Raw genomic sequence first — 17,475 nt, forward strand, 5'->3', positions numbered from 1 at the left:
ATTCAATGTCAGAGTCATTGAGCCTGGAGCGTCTGTGGGAAGGCAAGCTTGAGATTTGGGGAAGAGGGAAATTTAGATCTCCTGGTGGAATTCTCTCACTTTCAACTGAGGGGGGGCGGTTTGGTTTTCGGGGGCCATAGGTTTGTTGAAAGTTCGGAATGCTTATTTACATTAGCTTGATTCAGTCTGTCACAGTAAAGAGGGAGGCATACAAAGTTAATCTGCAGGAAACGGAACATGCAGCCCACACCACATGCAGTTCTCTGTAATGTGGGAATCCTGAACCATATGACGCTGCAAATGCTGGAAGAAAGCCTGGAACAGAACCACAGATTATAGTTTAAGCAGGAGGTAAAAGTCAAAAACTTAGTGCAGTTTGGTGCGATCTTGCTGTGTCTTTGTGTGTGTGAAAGAGATAGAGAGTGAAAGAGGAGTGAGCGAGAAAGAAAATAAGAGAGAGAGACAGAGACCATGCATGGGCTTGTAATGGAGTAAAGTGCGTCTTAGCCTTTCTCGCTGGTTCCCAGAGTCTGAGCCAGCTGGATGGTTACTGTCGAGTCTTTGCTACACAGCTGCCCCCCAAACTGATTAGAGAGAGCTGGCTCACTTCACCACCAACTATTGTGCCCTTCTATCCAATCTGAACTTGAAGAAAATGTGAAAATACTTACAAAGATTACTTTGGTGCTGTTTTTCACTGTCTATTGTACTTTGAAGATATCAGATGTCACCAGACAACCTGCCCTTGACACACTTGTGAGTGATTGCCATCTGTGAACTTAGAGTTTGTAAACAAAGGGGATTAATGTGAAAAATGATGCAGAGAGATTAGGTTTTTGAATGTACATATTCTTAAGATCCAACTTCAAAAGAATATAGCTGACAGATGTGACAGTTGACCAATGACATTACTGAAATATATCTGTTGCGCACATGGCTTTTTAAAAAAGTGGCTGAAATGCAATCTGCCCATCTGTACAGGGGCCAGAGCAGTCTGCTCTTGCCGGAACACAGCACGATGAAAAAGAGCATCAAATCGGCGTGCTAATCACAGTAAATCCTCTTAAAAGACTCCGTTCCTTCCTGTCACTCACACACATACAAGGGTCACAACCTCCAGAGTGTATGGCTACAGAAGTTTTAAAAACCAGAACGAAAACGTCACAGTCCAGCCACAGGCCCCAAGCTGCAGCATAAGAAATAAGATACCCACAAAACGGACCTGCTGCAGAAAGAAAAACCACAAAGAGGGGGTTCAAAGAGATAGGCATGCAGATGAGGAGTCTGAGAGGAGTCATGTTGAGTACGGAACGTGAGTTGGACTGACGTGGACGTCACACAGGTTTTGTTGTAGAGAGCAAACTTGGGCACAACTGGGTGGTGGCAGGTGGCGAGCAGATTTGGTTACCTGGAGCGAAATGTGGTCATGATTTCAAAGTGCATTGTCTCCCAAACAATAAAAAGGAATTGGACTCAGAGTAAACTTCCAGTATTCTTCCTTAAAAATTTGAAGGATCTTATATGTTTGTTTGACTGATTGTTAAACTATTAACCCTGTGGAGAAAATTATTTTCAATGTGAGGACAAAAAAAACATACACACACAAATAAAAAGCAAGTCAAATGCCCAGCAGACAACACAATAAATACTGTATTGGAAAAACAAATAAAGGAACTGTTACTTTTTGTGCTGCCCTCAAAACCTTTATCATGTGACCACAGAGTAAATACTGATGCTTTAATTACTTGTGTGGTCAGAATCTAATTTTCAGGCTGATGCTCGGAGTCTTTCCATGACTCTGTCCAGCACTGCCACTATCAGTGTGCATGGTTGGTTTCAAGTTGGCTAATCAGATTCAGTGTTGGTCAAGTTGTGTTATCTGGGCTGCCACGGTCCACCAGTCTGCCCATTCTGTGAGCTCTTAGTAGGAGTGCAGTTTCCATGCAGTCATGAACTATAAAGGGGAAGTCGTGTCGGCCTCCTGCAGTACTGTGGGAAAGTGCAGCTCTTGCTTCCTCTGCTTATTTGGACCAATCTGGTTATAAATGGACATTCACAAGCAGGCAGCCCTGCAAGAACAGCCCAGAGCTCTTTACTCACATTAGCCTCTTTAATATTCCCTCTCTCAAGAGACTAATGTTCTGATGGTGAGGTGCTGTGGGCCATTTCATTCAACAGAGCATTTCATCAAAAGATTTGATGGTATTATTTACTATATGTCTTGTTTTTGTTTTGTTGTTGTTGTTTTTTTTGTTTCTTTTTTTTTTATTATTATTCTCTCTCCTTGCCCTCTCTGTTTTTCATTCTATGATAAAAACACAATAAATAAGAGAATCAGATACAGCTTATAACTTGTGAATGTTTTGACACATGTGCTGCCTGGCTGCCTGTTGCACACTTGCACAGTCTCAAAGTACAACTCTGTAAGACTGTTTTGAAACCAAGCAATCTTGTGCAAGTTGCATTCCTGGACCTACTAGATCACCAGAGACATATTCCATATCATTAGATTACAGGCCCGCTGAGGTCAGGGCACCCAAAGAGGAACCTCATTGTTATGTGTGGTGTCAGATCAGGAGCCAGTGGGAGGGGATGGAGTGGGGTTCTGGCCTGTGTTCCTGGCCAAGGTTCAGATTGGACCCACAGCTGCACGGACAGGGTCCTGCAGAATCCTGGGCCTGAGCTGAGCCCTGACAGGTGCTGCATTAAAACTGCCCTGAAACCGCTCTCTTTGGCTTAATGTTGATCCTCTCTTGCAGACGCCCGTGGAATGGCACTTTCTTCGGCATGCTGTTAAACCCAACGCCGATCTGTGACGAAAGCACAGGACAGCATAACATCAGGCCTGGAGAAGACCACTAAAGGAAAGAAGAAGATTCTACGGAGAGACAGAAGTGAAACAAAGAAAGAACCATTCAAAAGAAAACTAACTTACTGAAGTGAAGACACAGGGGTGAGCTTTTATCTGAGGATCATCTTTATTCTGTTTTTCCACCTCATCTTTTGGATGACTGACAGTGCACTCTTTCTTGCTATGATTTATTTCATTCAGAAATCCCTATTGTCTCATTCCCTCCTTTTTCTCTCTTCACTTACACTTGTTCACAGTCTCATATACTCAAACTTTGTCATGAAACAACAAAGCAGCTCTACAGTTTTGCAGTGAGAGAAAGAACAAAGCACAATTCCCCCATCCTCTAGAGAAGTTGAGTCTGTGTTCCTAGAATCCCTCAGTTGGATGTAGTAGCAGCAGCTGTCACTGTCACTCTTTCTGTAGCCTGGCGCAGAACAGCATTATACGTTTAATGGGTGATTAGTGTCAGATATCTGGCTGTCGCTGCCTGGGCCTCAACTGTGGGAAATAGTCATGCTGGTTGCACCTGATCCAGGGCTCAGTTTAGAGTTTCCTCCTGTCTAAAGAGGAACACAGGGATGTAGCACACACAAAACCTGACTTAGAAGATCGACTCTACAAAATGCTATTTCATTAAGAGAAGCACAGCTCTGCCACTCAGCTGGAGCCAATCATCACTGGGCCAAGGGGCAGAGAACACAAGTTTACCCAAGCATTTTCTAGCCCCAGATCCTTATTTTCATTATACAATATGACTGACTGGCTTGTATTTTCTGTGAAACTGAGGAGACATGCTGACAGTTCTTGTGTGCATGCATTAGGGTCAGGTAAGGTAAATTCTTTGGCCTGATTATAGGAATAGCTGATGCTCCTGATGTTCAATAACCTAGCAGCCAAAATTTGAAATTAGACACTGATTCAACCCTGGTCTGTCAGTAAAAAGGAAAATAGAAAGAAACATTGGAAGACGGTCTTTTTTTTCTGCTACATTTCATTATTATTATTATTTTATTTATTTATTTATTTATGTACCAGAATTGTTAAATTGTGCTTTTTTCCTTCAAAACTTGCCCACTGCAGTTAAACATTGGGATCCCATTGTTGTATTTTTTTTTTTAAGTGAAGTATTTGGAGTGGATCACAAATATTCTGGTTCCACTTATCTACAGTTTCAAATTTACTGGACTTGGCTTTGTCCCTTTGTGTATTTCGCAAGGATTTGCAAACTCAGTCCCAAGGGGTCTCACTAGCAGCAGTGGGCTGAATCAATCACAACTCTGAAAAAGCATTGCCACCTAATCACCTGCGTGTTGCACAATAGCCTCTTGCAGCTGTTTAGAGAACACTGGCCGATGGAAACAAACACAAACATTCACATTTGGTTGTGTGGTGAAGCAATGCTCATTCAGATTGTTTAATGTGCTTCTTCATTTCTCTCCATTTTTAAGCCACTTCTTTGTCTCTCTCTCTCTCTCTCTCTCTTTCTGACTCTACTGGCACAACAGCATGTGAATGATGCCCCTCACCGCAGCTAAGAGCAGTGGGCAGACAGCAGTCTGTGTGACGGCTGTGGTGTCCTCTCTAAGACAAAGGGAACTTGGCAGGCTGCTGAGCTGCGGCTGGATCAAACAGTCCTTGTTTATTGGACCTCTCCCTCTTTGCACTGTGCTCATCAGTGGCTGTGTGTGAGACTGCAGTTTGAAGTGTCTGAGAGATCTGCTCAATCCTCGAAGACGGGAACCACTCAGACCACACACAGGGTTGCTTCAATCACCACAAAGGAGGACCAGAACAGAGGCTGACACACTCACTGTGCATATGCTCTCTTTATGACTTCTTCAAGTCACTCAGTTTGTATCTGTATTGATTTAAAGCCGCCTTAAGAAAGAATTTCTTTTTCTCACTCTTGACCTTTTCTTTAGTTTTAGCCTGTGGTGTTTTACAATCTCATTTTTTCTCTCTCTCTCGCTCAACTCCCTTCACCAACCCCCTGTCTTTCTTTATTTCTTTCTGTCCTTATACTCACTCTGGAAACAATGTCCTGCTCCTAGTTTGTGTTTTCCCATGGTACCAGCACTGGAATGTGTGCCTGTTAAAGGTGATATATATTTGCTATCGGGCAGAGAGAGAAGGCCTTCATTACTGTGTGATACAGATAGAAGGGAAAAGTCGAGGCTGAACACCAGTTCCCAGAGACATTATTCAGCAGCCTTCACTCTGCGTGCAGGGATGATATCTGAGATTCGTACAGTTAAGTCTCACAGTGGTAAATCTTGACAGCAGCAGGGAGACGGTAGTATGCAAGACAGTGTGTTTTAAGAGCGTGAGCATGATAAGTGAAAGATAAGGATCAACTTGATAAGTTTGAGTGGAAGATGTGGATGGAAAATCACGTATGGACAGGTTGCTGTCTTATCCTTACATCTACCGTTGGGTTCCCAGAGACTCATTGGCACTCGGGGCTGACACATGTACAGCACAAAAAGATTAAAGTTATAAGTTCAAGGAAGAGGAAAAAGAGATTCGGGTGCATTGGACTTTGCCTATTGGAGCCCCTTTCTTCCAAATGTTATGTGTTTGACTAACAAACAATTCTTATTCTCCCACATCCTCCTATCTCTGCCCTTGATTCCCACACTGAGCGCTGTCTCTGATGGGAAATATCCAAAAACACAGGGGCACCCAACAATTCCAGGACTCATTTGGTGTGTACAAATCTGTCACACAATTTTGAAAAGGGAAAGAAAGACTTGAATTTTGTGTCATGAATGCACAGTAATACCTTTGTTTCAGCCTTCTCCATAGAACAACACAGCCTGATGAATGTGTTTTTAGAATTTCAAATATCTGTGGTGATTGTATTTTACCAATTAGCCAATATTTACTTTATCCTACATTTTCCTTACTTTAATAATAATCATTAGGTTAATTCTTATGTTATCCTTACATGTAGCACACTTACTTCTGAAGCACTTTCCAAAATACTCAACTTACCCACTTGGATGAAGGAGCTGACAAGAACATCAAGACCCCTCCACAAGAGTGTTGTAACACTACAGTCTTTTAAGAATGGGAACATCCACATAGTGGATATTGGACTTGTATTGCACATTTGGAACTAGAGCACAATTGTTTGGTTTCACAAGACTCTGATTACACCACATGAGCTGTTTGTAGTAGCTTTATGGCATTTTTGGACCTCTGCTGGCCACATCTGTTGTTTTAGAGAAGGCTAAAATATAGCAGCTGCTAAATCACTGTGTGTCACACTGACACACACCTTCACCAGAGCTTTAACTGTTATGAGGGTGTCTACATTATAAATTGCAATTTTTACCTGATCTATTCCTCAGTCCTCATGCGTTGTCCTTGATTTTGCAGCACAAGGATCAATGTGCAGGGTGACCTTGCTGCTGCTCATATTATGGAAAAATTACAAATGGGAAAGAAGTTCTCACACGAGAAAATTATTTTCATGCATGCTCAACCGAGGCCACTGGGCACTCTTATCTCTACTTCATCGATCCCAAACATGGAGGGAGCAGTTTTTCCCACACAGAGTCTCCTCACCCAGCAGCATGAACAAATACACACAGCCTGCCATTTGCATGCAGACCAGCAGAGCTAATATGAGAAACACTAAGACCTCATTTAATGAAACATCAGAGCTGCTGAAACCTGCACATAGTGGCATGACTGTGACACATTTGGCAAGGACAGGAGGATAAAGAGAAAGTCTCATTAGGGTTTGAGGGTAATGGTCGAGGGAGGATGTAGTGAGCTGGACATGACTGAATGGTGGAAAACATTAGAATGTGCAGGGTGCCAGGCTGATTCACTTAGGGCCATAAAGCCAGCCGTTGGCCCACACAGAGCATGTGTTTCTGTCATCAGGAGGATTGTATGGCCTGAATGCCTGTGACTTTAGGAGTTCTTGTTGCTTTGAACATGCCAGCGTTCAGGCCACAGACCCCATCAGAACAGAGAGATGAAACACATTTTAGCCTTGTTAAAGCAGTGGTGTAGATCTTGTGTGAGCCACACGTGTGTAGAGAAGACCAAACATCCAAATAACTTGAAATCCAGAATGTGTAACAATGAAACTTTCACCTGTTCAGAGGTTTCACTCAGCTCAGTTAAGGTCAAACCTATCCCCTACAAATATCACATTAAGATTTGAAAACTGCATTTGGCTTTATTACAATTTTTTTTTTTAATATTGCGTCATACATTTCAACAGCATGTCCCAACAGAAAAACATTATTTGTAATTAGTTATACTTGTAGAATTGCAAACACCTGGCCTCGTACTTTTGATCCTGCATCATTCATTATCACTCAATAAATTCAGCCATCCACTCAACGCTCCTTTGTCCAAGATATGACATGATGGAAAATGTATTTTGTGAGGGCTGTGCTGAAAAGGAAATCCAGGCATTAGTCACTCGGGCTGCTTCAGTGTTGTCACAGGAGGGACTTTCTGACTTCAAGTAAACGAAAAGATTCCTAAGGACTTGCCACATTTTGCTCTCCTTTGATGTCTCCTTACTGAGTGTCAGATGTGATCATTATTTAAACTGTGCCCCACATTCATTCATTTAGCCTTGATTTCAGCAACCACAGGGGTGGTGGTGCCTAATTGCAGTGCGTGAAATGTGGTTTGTTTTGGAAGGGAACTGAAACAGATCCAGAAATTTACAGTGTTTCTATATAAATTTCTTTATTGTCTGCTGTGTTTAAAAATGAACTCTCACTGCCTTGTCCAGATCACTCCTACACACTGTCACTGGGACCAGTATTACACATGGAAACATTAAAGTTGAGGGCAGAACAAGCCTGCTCTGAGTAATGAGATCTGAACCAAGGACTTAGGTTTCAGAAGAACTTCAAACAGTCTGGGACTGAAGGCCAGTTTGCATAAAACCACAAAAAGAGCAGACCCCATGTGAAGGAGAGAAATTCCCTTCTATATGAGGGCGTGGGCTTCCCATTTCCGTTGTTTGCGACCCCCTCACTCCTGTGCCTCAAGCCCCACTGTGATTGCATTGACCCTCTTCCTCCTTGTGCCCCTAAGGCTGCTCTTATTGTAGCGATGTGCTTCCTGCTCCCTGTTTGTCCTACAGGAGCTTGGAGAGGCAAGGGAATTAAAACAAGCTGTCGAAACAGCACTTCCATGGGAGAGAAGGTCAAGGAGACCCCCAAGATGGCCTTTCTCATATACGTGGAATCCACCTCCAAAGCCCACTGTTAAGTGAAAAGAAGTTTGTGTCCCACATTTTTACAAGGTTCGAACAAAATGTTTAAGTTACAGCAGCCCAGTGTGGACTGAAGGGCAAAATTAATTACGGCCCTTGTCACCTGTGACAACACAAAACTGTTGTGTTGTTTACTGTATATTCAGCATGTTATTGTAGTACCATGTCTGAGTTCATGCATGTGCAATGGCGGCAAAAGAAGGAAATAAATCAATTGGCATCCACCAGTTTGAATCACAGAACAACTCCTAGTAATTACGTCCCATAACGGAGCCAATAGTGTAATTAGGGGTTAGTACAGAGCAGAGTGTGGACCACATCTGGGATCCCCCAGGGACTTCGTGTCTCAACATGTTCACCAGAGTGTGAGAAACTCAGCCCATAAGCACACCTAAACACTCCGGGTTGCTCCAAATACAGCACCACCACCACATAGTGACAAGTTTTATATCAAATGATAGAGTTTAATTTAAAAATGTTTAACAATTTGCTCTTTAATCCAATTTTCTCACATGTTTAGAACATTTCATTAGCACTCCAGATACTCAGCTTTTTTTTTTTCTTTCAAGTTGAGCATGGCTTCACATTTCGGGAGGAAGTCATGGCCACTGTGAGAAGCCTCCCAGATGTGAGATCTCACGACATACAGTGCAATCATCACTACACTATGTGCTTTGACTGAAGTAACAAGAACGAATCAGGACTAACAGGTGGTTTCAGGCCCGTTTTCTACTCAAAGCTGCAGGTGCCTGCCTCAGTCCAGAAAACCCAGCAAGAGCCTTTATCTGAACCTGTTCTGATAAAGTTTAGCCATGACAGATAGCGATGATAGATTTGAAAACACAGTTTATGTCAAAAGTTCCATATGCCAAAATAAACAAAAAACTGCCAACATCTTCATATACATGTAATTTCCACCAATCATTCCCATTGTTTCCATAGTATTTTGTTGTTTCAGGTATAATGGCTTGAGACATACATTCAAATAATACACAATAGTGTGAATGAGGTCTTAACTGATGGTGCACAAAGGTACATTTCTCTTACAAGGACCATCAGTTAAATGACTTATGTTTTTACTGCTGTAGACTGCTTCTCCCCTATCCTGTAATCTAGCCTCCATCCTACCTACCACAGGTGTTCTGTTGAGAGTTAGTGCCACAACCTTGGAAAGTGAGATAGGGGGCATCAGTTGCCCTCACACACACCCTCCTCCACCTCCTTATCCAGCTTTGATGGTTGAGGGTTTGCAGGGGCCTGACAGCTGTTCTTAAATTAGAGAGTAGGAGAGCACACAACAGAACCCAGGAATGTGTGGATTTTTTGGATTGCCTTTCTCTTCCGCAGAATCCTGGGAAGATGGCTGCAGCTAAGTTGGACTGGATGCTGGGTAATCCAGTACATCGTATCTATGCATAATGCATTCCTGACCTCATATTCTAAACATTCCTTTAGTATAGCCAGCTGGCTTGGAAGCATCAGGGGGGCACATATGCAGGCAATGAATACTGGAAGATTAATATAACTGAACAGCAGGGACAGAGGAATTGAACATGTTAGTTATTTGTGACAGGCTGATGGTGTCTGCCCTCGGCCCAATAGTCACACCATCCTGAGGTGAAACCTCCTCTCATGCATTATCACACAGCCTTCATTAGTTGCCGGGGAGACCAGTGACCAGGTCACTGGGGTCAGTGCTGCTAGAGGCATGGTTGTAAAATTGCCCAGACAATAAAGTCAGCCTCAATAATGGTGTAATGGCCATTCAGGAGATATTAGCACTACACATCCTGGGATCCACCCAGGAACACAACCTTTACCTAAAGCTGTAGAACACCAGGCAAAATACGGGACAAGACAGGCAGTAAGGGAGGAGCGTTACAGAGTTTCCAGACAGCAAAATCTGTGGGTCATGCAGTTGTGAGGGGTTCACATGAGGTGGATGGACATAGATAGCACGTCATGAGAGAGGAAACAGAGGAACAAGAGATTGATAGAGTGGGGGCGAGAGGATGGGCGGGATAGAACAAATGAAGATAGAGAGATTAAAGGAGTGGGTTGAGTAGTGATGGCTGGACAGCTGTTTGAACAACAGTAGATGGTGGTGGAGAAGGAAGATGAGAAGAAAGGAAGAAAAATAGGAAGAGGAGCACTGAGAGGAAAAGATGAAACATTCATGAAAGCTTAGAGGCACAAGCTTCCAGATAGTGAGAGGGAGGTTGGAACCAGCCGTCACGGTGATTTCTTTTCCTCCTCCTGCCATAGACCAGCATGATGTTTTTCTTCAATATGTTTTAATAAAAGGGGAATTACTGCAAGCCCTCCTCTCTCCTCTGCCCCTGGTATGGTGGGGTGGAATGTCTGCTGCTGTCCACCCACCCTACTCCACAATCAAGCATTTCTGAAAAAGGGCATTACTTGCTTCAAGTGTACACTTGTCCCATGTGACCATGTCTAAAGATCAATAGTCAGCTGGACTTAAAGTTGCTGTGGCCCATGTTTCATCTCAGTGTGTGAAAACAAAGCAATGAAGTTAGAATTGTCCACATACAAACAATAATTCTATGATCTTTCTCAGCGAGAGAGGCTAAGAAGGCCCCGTCACAAAAGATAATCTATTCGGGTAGTTTCTGCCTGAGTGTGCATGGATGGTGTGTTTGAAATGAACTGCAAACAGAGTGGTCAACAATGCTTTAAGAGTTTCCTTTTTAAAGTAGGATGGTTGGCCCTCAGGCACAGAACACTTAAGCCATATCGACCCCAAACACTTCACTCTAGACCCACCCTGTCTCATCCTATTACAACCTTCCTTATCACTAAAGTGTGGCTCTAGGCCAGCCATTGCCTGAGGAAAGGATGTGGCATGTACTGTTCAATCTGTGTCCAGCAAACCTGCCATTTCCCAAATTCACCCCTTTTTCTTGAACTGATTCTTCCTTTCACTCCCCATGCTGACCACAGAGCATCATCAGCCACTTTTAATGAGTTCCAGCAGCTGCTGTGAGGTGTCTACGATACCATTTTTTACTGAATCTTTTTCTGCTCCTGCCTTCCACAACTAAGCCAGTGTGATGAAGAGGAGAACGGTGGGGGTAATAACCACACATGTAATCTCACACCGCTTCAGTGGGCTTGGACAAAAGGGCTGGGGCTTTCGTGACAGATTTTGCGATCAGAGACTGCTTGGCCGACAAAAGCAAGCAGGCCTGTTGATTTTGGCAGGGAATCAGTCTCGCATTGGACAGCATTGGCAAGATTCATGCCAGACACTCACAAATAGCTGCTGTCCATCTACAAAGCCATAATATCATAGCAGCATATAAAACCAGACAGGTCAAATTAGCAAAGATATGCCAACAAGAAATACATCCATTGCTTGGCTTCTTACAGTAAGACTTTGGAAGAATTGAAAACTGCTATCTCTGATGTTGATGGAGATTTGTGTGATTGTGGGAAAAAGTCCTCGATCCAGCTATGTGCATGCATATGTGTAAATGAAGCAGGGGGTTGTTTGGGGGGATGGCAGGTACAGGCTAATTATCCCATTCTTGGTTGCTTTAGTAGTAATTATACCTTAGTGATGCACCAGAATTGTTACTCATTGGCTGTTGTTTTGATTGCGCACTAGGCAGGTTTAGTGTTTTCTCCCTGTTCTTTTTCTTGAGGAAGATCCTGGCTCAGGAGGGCTCTGCTGGGACATGTAGAGGCACAGGTGGGGCTGTGGGTGCAGCCTCTCTCACCTCAGTGTGTAAGTGTGGGAACCTCTCAGCCACCAGTAGTGCATGAGTAGCAAGGGCCCTGAGGGAGTGTGGCGTAATCTCCTCTAACGCTCTCGTCTCATCTCTTTCTCTCACTCAGCAGAACACACACATTCGCTCAGAAAACTGCGTTCACTCACGCATTTATCTCAATCAGCACGCATTTGCAAACAGCAATCTTCAAATGGAAGCTCAATCTGAAATCACATAGACACAGACATATTTGTATTGTAAATACAGTCACAGCCAGGTAAATAATACCCTGCACTGATTCCACTCAAAATCAAAATGAAAGAATTTTGCTGAAGGAGCTTGCATGACAAATCACATGTCACAAGTATGTTACATAAAGCTTTGTCTGGTTTTAGAAGGGTCATTATTATGTCCAGTGGATACAAACCAACCTGACCCTGTTTATATCATACAGAGATAAAAATGCATTTACCAAGTTCAACATCTTCTAAAGTAGTTGACAATACATGCAGTGCAAACATACAAGGTTTCTGATGTATCATCGTCCAGTTTCAGCTATGGTAGACTCCAGCCCCAGGCAACCTGCAAAGGACAAGTGCGTACAGATCAAGGATGGATAGATTAAAACACTTGATGACCGTAATGAATAAAGAAACAATAAATATGTAATTACCTTATCATGATTCCCACAGTGTATCGTTCTGGATTTAGCAATGAGTTTTACATTTCCAATTGGGAGAAAATATTTTATTCTAAAAAATTATTGTAATTTACACAAATCACCAGGTCATTAAGCCTTCTTTTCATCAGCAGACTATCATCTTCAGCTCTGGGAAGAGCACCGAAATATGGCATCAAAACAACTCAGCCACCCACAGAGAGAAAAATGACATAATTGGTAGTCAAGTGCAGGCAAAAATGAATGACATTTCCCCAAATGAATAACATTTGCAAAACCACATGCCGCAGAAAACTACATACATGATTTTTTATAGATATTCACCACAGTATGCTGTTCTCAAGTGAAAAGAATTGATTATGATGTATAATGTGATCATCTTTGTGAAGGAATGTAAAGGAATGACAATAAATTGCTGCTCTAATACAGATTTTATAGAGCTGTGTTGGTGGGGCAGTTGGGGGCAGTGGGCTGGCAGCTGTTGCTGCTGTGCAGGGGCCCTCAGGTCTCGGCCTACCCCTAATGGCCAGACCAGCTGTCGGAGTTCTGTCTGTAGGGGCGCGGGGCTTCAGGAGGCGGGGAGGGCATGAGAACTTCCACCCCCCTGTCCAGGGGGGCGGGTCCCCACCTTGTCTGCCCTCCTCTGAAAGGGGGTGATTGATGGCGCAGGGTTGACACCATGCTTCCCCAACAATTGACTCAGGAGGGACAGAGGATGAACAGAGAGCTCGGGACCCCTCCACGTCTTTCTCCTCTGGTTTTCAGAGGCAAATGTGGGATCAGACGCAGTTATAATTCAGTCATTTTTCTCAATATGTCTTTCATTTGACATTTTTAGTGGAGCATATGCCGCTCGAAACACTTTTCAAGCCTGTCACTGCAATAATTCTGCTGACAAGCTCAAGTTATTTTCTGCTTTATTTGTCTGATTACATGGATCTGAACATGTTTTTGTCAAATAGCTTAAATGACCCTCTGCCTTTGGGTAAGACAAACCCTCTTGTTGCAGCAAGCTGTCAGTGCCCTCCTCCTTGCACCAGATCAATTAGATATCCACTCTGCCAACAGAGTGGATATCCATGGTGCCCCTGGGGTGGATGGTATCCAAACCTCAAACGTGTGTCTCTGCTCATCAGTGGGTTTCAGCCCAGAGTCTCGGCACCGGGGCCTGCTAACACAGACCTGACCTTTTGTACTAAACCCCAGGATCTTCCCTGGATCCCTTTCAGCAAGTCGCCAACACCTCCGTTCTCCTTCAAGATTTACAGCCCCATGGAGGGAGAGAGGAGGTGGAAGGGGGTGGGTGGTGGTGGTGGGGGTTGGGGGTGGCACTGTCCGGCAGCTGTTCACAGTGGTCTTAAGTAGCTATTTCACACGGAAACAGTGTCATAGCTTTCTGAATTCCTCCAGCTGGCCAGTCTCCAGCTCTGTCTGAAATACATTCCTGCACAGAGATGTCTATTGCACTCACTGCCCTCCATTCTCACTGCTGTGAGAATGGAGGGCTGTGAATGCAAGTTCTCCCAGACCTTCCACTGATTCTCAGTGTACTCTCCACCCCTCTGCAGATTTATATCTCAAAGGGAAGGGACAAAAATTCTCCATCTTGATTACTGACAGAGGATCCTGATCTTGGAGAGAAGGATATTTTCCCTGCAAATTCCATGAGATCTCTTTGTCCCTCTGTCTTCTGGGGCAACACTTTAGCAAATACAGAAATACAGGACAGTGAGAAGAGATACAGAAAAAAAAAGATTCCCATAAGTAAAAATCTATTTCCTTCCCTCTCTCTGTCCCTGTCCTCTGCAGGAATGAGACATGTGTGCACATATAGGATTTAATAGCCGTTTAGAGAGCTTGTGTGAAAGTCAAACACTTTTTCCCACAATCCAAAGAAAGATCCATCATTCACATGTGTTTACTTTAGGCTAAAAGCTCCAGTCTCTAAGTCACTGTGTGCTGTGCTGTGAGCGTGTGCGTGTGTGTATGTGTCTGTGTGTCTGTGCACACGTGTGCAAGCGTGTGTGTATGTGTGTGTGTCAGAGTGGGTGGAAGGAAAAGAAGAAAAGAATCACTTGAAAGTAGATACAGGAAGTATGAATACATACACAACTCAAGTGGAATTTCCTAATTTGAGATTCCAACTTCCCCAAAGCAGAAACAAAAGAAGCTATCTTATCAATTTGGAATACAGTTGTGCGGGTGCTGTGTGCATGGGGGCTACTTGTACCTTTGTCACACATCAGGAGTGTGCCTACTATCTCTTCAAACCTCAGAAGCCCACCACACTTGAAGCTGAAGTGCTGACCCACAAAATCTGAATGATCATACAAGACAAGAGATCATACAATTCTGAAGCAGCGAGATCATCAACTTGAACGCTCGTGTGCAATTGGCCCCGATGACTGTCTGTAGGGTGTCTCGGCTGCTGATTGGCCGTGACCAGTTTTGTAGAGAGGCTTCTAATCCTCTCCACACTCTCTGTGGGTGCTCTTAGGGCTTTTCCCACATAAATCAGTCTGGCCTGGGTGGTAAAGTCATCACGTCCGCTGTGTCCACACATACTGCCTGTTAGCACCCCTATCACATGGAGCGTGCTAGCTCTGAAAGGCCACTGAGCATGAAAGGAGGGAGCTTGCTGACCACGGTAGATATGTAGACTCTTACTGGCAACTCCACTTGACACTGTACTGTTGTTACGGCAGAGAAAAAACACTGTATGTGAGATGTGACTAGAATTTTTTTTCATTTGCTCCTCCACAGCTTTGTTTCTCATGAGTATGGCATACAAACTCAAATTGTTAGAGAAATGTTATGTTATATTGGCCTAAGTGACCCCTGCAGTGTATGGACACACTCCCCTGCTGTGTGAGTGCAAAACAAGCCTGGGTTACAGAGGATAGGGATTGCATGAGTATACCGTTTTGCCTCACATCTATGGGTGGTCTTCGTTTGACAGGCTTTGGTTAGTCTTCACTCTTGACACTGCAATCGTACAGTATCATTCACATGCAGTTCTGTATAAAAGCTGCTCTGTTAGGAATGTGTGTCACAATAGTGCATGTTATCCCAAGGTATCAAGTGCTCAATGGAAGGAATTACAGAGTACTTTGTACAGCTGGGTATACAAAAGCAGAAAGGTGTTCCTAGAAAAGCAGATTCTACATAAAATGTGTACACTAACATAATTGAATGTAGACCTGCTATTTCTTCATATTTACATTTACATACATATTAACTATGAGCAATGCTAACAACAGTTCAAAGGGGAGTGCCGCTCTTTTTCCAACAGAGAGCAGAGTAATAAATCCTGACCTGTCACATCTTTGCTTGTGTGATTGCAGATTCCCCCTGAGTCCTGCGCGAGAATTTTGTCGCCAGGGCTTCTACACTCACACTTTCTCTCCAATACAAACAAAACACTGACTTATTTGTTCTGCTTGTGTGTGTGTGTGTGTGTGCTCGTGGAGAGAGAGGGAGAACAAAGAGAGGGTGAGAGACAGAAGAGATAACGAGACAAAGTTATAACGTGATTGAGAATTCGTTAAGATTACACATCACAGACTGTAGTACAAAAAATGCCCTCAGAAAGAAACCAGAGGCTGCCCTACTGCTGCTGTTGTTCAGACGAGATTTAGTTCACTGTTCTCTTTCATTTCTGAAACAATCGAGGAGAGGTCATATTTCCAGAGGGAAGGGCTGGAGCAGCCACTTCCACTAATGAGATCAGAGAGAAAGAAGACAAACTGGAATTTTCTCATTGGGCCTTTTTTTTCTGGAGTCAAGCAGCATAGATTGTAATCCTCTCAAACAAAGCATTTTAGCTTGTGAGTGAAGAATATTAGGACTCTTGTGGACCTATCAGCAGCACTCTTTCAAAGTCTGATTACACACTGGGTTTGAGGATTGAAAAATGCAGCTTTGCTGACATACCTGAATATTTTAAAGAAGAAAAAAATGAGAACTACATGTTCAGAATTCCATCTAAACAGAATCTAAAATCGTTCTATTTAACTGTTTCTTCGTTCTGTAATTCTTTTTGCAAGTGATAGAAGAAATTGTTATTTTGTTGTCTTTCTTTCTTCAAATCTACAATCCATGTTAGGATATTTAATACATCCTTCTATGAGCAGTTTTGTTAGAGTAACATGTTGATTGATAACAGCTTCTACTTGAGATATTTTGCCATGAAATCCTTGTTCGACATGAAGATGCCAGCACCTGTTTTCCATGGAATAAGGGCCATCAGTTTTTCATAGGGATGAGGAACATGAGGCATTTGTAGACTTTGAGTGCCTAGATAGCAACATTATGTAAATACAACTGTCTGTCCCTGAGCACACTGAGAAATCTCTCCCTGGGACCTCCTCCAACTGTAAGCCAGTCAAAATACTGCCAACACCTGCCAGAGTGAACTGAGAGTGCATCTACTACATCCCCAGGGGGTGAAAGACATATTTCACAACCAGATGAAAACACAAAAATCAGTTTACTACACGTATTTGTAATGTACATAAACTCTATTACACCTTTCTCCTTATTTCTTTCTAGTTTTCACTTGCAGATGGAGACAGTCAGAAACACACATGCACATAACAATCTTGGACATAGGCATGAGATTTTAAAAGAGTTGCAGTTATATCCAAGAGCTAATGAAGAATACAGGACTAAGTAATCATGTCTTTGTGCACAAAAAGCTAAATCAAACCATTGAAAACTTTGTACTGCCCAACTTTCATCACACGGTGGGTGCCAAATGAAGCAGGTGTCTGTGAAGCCTAACAAGCTCTTTTCACTGACCCCTATAGATGACGTCACATGCACTAACGAACTTCACTCCAAACCAGCCTGCCACATTCATGGCCCTACCCATGCCTGTAATTTATTCAAGAATAGTGTGATGAAGAAGGGGAGACGGTGGGGTAGGGGCAGTGTGCTTGAATATTAGTGTGCTACC

This window comes from Toxotes jaculatrix, chromosome 18, assembly GCF_017976425.1.
Source record: "Toxotes jaculatrix isolate fToxJac2 chromosome 18, fToxJac2.pri, whole genome shotgun sequence".
Lineage (NCBI taxonomy): Eukaryota > Metazoa > Chordata > Actinopteri > Toxotidae > Toxotes > Toxotes jaculatrix.